The sequence below is a fragment of the Octodon degus genome, unplaced genomic scaffold (assembly GCF_000260255.1).
Source record: "Octodon degus isolate 3935 unplaced genomic scaffold, OctDeg1.0 scaffold00071, whole genome shotgun sequence".
NCBI classification, from domain to species: Eukaryota; Metazoa; Chordata; class Mammalia; order Rodentia; family Octodontidae; genus Octodon; species Octodon degus.
The window spans coordinates 3,051,089-3,054,340 of NW_004524647.1; positions in this window are offsets into that span (position 1 = coordinate 3,051,089).

A 3,252-nucleotide genomic window follows, 5' to 3' on the forward strand; every position below is an offset into this window, starting at 1 on the left:
TCAGCTACACACATGTGTTATAGACTGTCTCCTTCCCCAGTCCTGCGCCTGTGTTGGCCCACTATCCCAGGCATCCAATTAGAAGTTAACATTTCCATTTCCCCATACACATCCAGAATTCTCCAGTTTCCTAAAAGCTCCAACCTACGTGTGGAATCTGAACATAGAGTTTCACACAAGGGAAGCCACAGTGGCTGTGGTGGGGTGGTAGGAGTGAGACAACACAGCGCCACAATAGAAAGTACACACAAATGGCAGGAAATAGGCACCTGTGGTGGTTTTAACACAGCTCCACACTTTTACTGATGCATCTTCTTTCCAAAGGTAGAGATTACTTCCCTTTTCCTTGAACACACACTGAACTTAGTGACTCCCTTCTAATGATCATGATATTGTGTGGCTGCTGTGACCAGGGCATAAAAACCATTGTCATGTCCATGTCATTCTCTGATTTCTCAGTATAGAGCAGGCCATGCCACTGTCATGTTGTGAGGACACCCAAGCAGCCTGAGAAGAGGCAGTAAGACTTCCTACCAACGAACAGCACCAATATGCCAGATGTGTGAGGAGCCACCTCTGGGACAGAGCCTGGCCCAGTGAAACCTGATTATAACCTCAGCCAATACCTTTGTTTCAGCTGGAAAGTCTGAGCCAGAAGCACCCAGATAACACATTTCTGAATTCCTGACTGACAAAAACTGTGACACAATTTATTGTTCCAGAAAGCACATTTTGAGAATCTTTGTTACATGCAATAGAAAATTGATACAAGTTTGGGGATGATTTGTGACCCACTGATGATAGTTACTGCATATCACTTTGCCTTGTGGATGAGAGGCTGGAATTATTGGTGGAAGCCACACAATAGACTTGTGTCAGGCCATAGGAAAGCTGAAGGGATTGTCCCAAGCCTCCCTCTGATGAGGACAGATCTGTGGCGGAGGAATTGACCCAGCTGTGGCCTGAGGCTTAAGACTTAATCAAAGCCTTGAACCACCATGCACAAGGCTACTTGCCATATCTCAAGGGACTCCATTTCCTCTATCTGTAGAAATGATGAGTCATGTAAGCATACAAAAGTGACAGTCACACAAAGGAGCAGTTAAACACAGACAGAAGCTACATTTTAAAAGAAATATAAAACTTGAGCAACTGACAATGTAGCTATTTGTCCAATCTGTGGACCAGTTTGGCCTCATGTTGGAAGTAGTTTTATGAAGGCTGAGCTGCCAGTCCTGACAGACAAGACCCACACTGTCCTCCCCCTGTGCTCTTAGCTTACTGTTACCACTACATCACAGGTGGTAATAGTCTAGGATTATTTTCATATTTCAAATATGCTTAAGGGATAAACTTGGAGCTGATTTAGTGTTGAAAATATTTTGTGGGAAGTTCCTAGACTGCCCATTTGATTTTCTTTTACTGTCTGTGTCTGCGAGCATCTGCCCTCCCCCACATAATCATGTCAATTCATCAGGCTACAGCACTAAAAATGTACTCTTCTTGGAAAGCCAGTGAAGAGAAGGAAAGGCAAATGGAGCCTCAACCCTCTACACTTGTAAAGTTGAGGATGGGGTCCGGTGTTCTTGGCTGCCTGAGACAGCCTACACTAAGGCTGTCTAGGGCTCACTGTCTGCTCCTATGGCTCCTCCCATAGCTCCCACTCCCCACTTCCTTCCCTGTCTCACCAAACTCCCATCCTTGGAAAGCCCTGTCCTCTACAAGTATTTGGATGAGAATAGCCACCACCCCAGGTAAAAAGACAATGGGAGATGACTGCGAAGGACCTATGGAACCACCTGAAGCTTCATCTAAAGGACAGCAGGAGCTACTGGAAGGTTTGTAATAGGTGACAGGGATGTTCATGTCTAAGAAGGCTATCCCTTCTCCTCACTAGACTTTGCCAAAGAAAATACAAGAAGAGTAGCAAACCAAGCTTCCATGATAGCATATGGTATGTGTGGTCACATGAGTGGACTTTCAAGTAGCCAAAGTACTAATTTCACCTACAGGTACAATTCAGGCTGGAGGACTGAGTATTACTGTTCTCAATTCTGCTACATCTGAAGTTTCTATAAATAAGATTACTTGTTTATATCAGAGAACTAGAAAGCGTTTCCTTATAGACATGAAATCTTGAAAATCCCTTGTTATGAAAGGCAATGGAATTAGGTTTTTAAAAAATTATCTCCATGATCCTTTTCTCTATAACATACACATGGGAGAAGACTATTTTTTTACAGAGATGGAGATTGAACCCAGGGCCTCAAACATGCTAGGCAAGTGCTTTACGCTGAGCTACATCTCCAGCCCTGGGGTACAACTTGCATAAATGTGGAAGATGAGAGACAACCCCAAGGACACTCAGAGCTTTCAAGGTGCCTGAGACTGGGAGCAGGAACAACTCCAAGCTCCTGGTAGAAAGGTAAGTGAGTGGGAGCTGGATCCTTGGACTAGGCAGCAGCAACCTAGGTGTTGACCTCCTTGTAAGAGCAAGGAATATGATGCTTTAGGACAGAACTCCAGGGTAGTATTCCAGGAGCTGGTGACATCAGACAGAAAAGAGATACTCTCACCCCTAGAGAGCTTCTCCTGGTAGCTCAATGTGTGACATTCATGCTTTATCCTAGAGGTGGATTGTGATAAGTACAGACAACCTAACAGAGACACACACAAAGATGATTTCTCAGCTAAGAATCACAGAACTATGAAAATCCAGCTCATGTAAGGCCAAGAGCAGAGTTATACCTGATGCGGTAGAGTCGCTAGATTGCACTGGGGCACATAACTGATTCTCAGAGAGATGCAAGGCTACCATGTGGCAACATTCTGAGTGACTTTTATTGTAAGAATTATACTAAAAATGATAACTGAGAAAAACTCAATATGTAATCTGAGTAATAGAATATGGTGCCAAAGAGCTAACTTTTAAATTGTGATATCAAGCCAAAGAAAAATTCTAGAATGTGACTAAAATTTTAGAAAGTAAAATAAACCTGAAGACATGTAGACTGTACATTGAACCTCCCTAGAACAAAAATGTTCTGCTCTTCAAAGAACACTATTAGGGATACACAATAGATATTGTGAAAGAGAAAGAAACTGCTCAAAAGAAAAGAACAAGTGGTCCACAAATAAAGATAATTTAACTTCTTCTTTGCCTATTCTTATTCTTTTTATTTCTTTCTCTTGTCTAATGGCTGTAGCTAATGATTCCAGAACTATATTGAATAGGAGGGGTGATAGAGGACA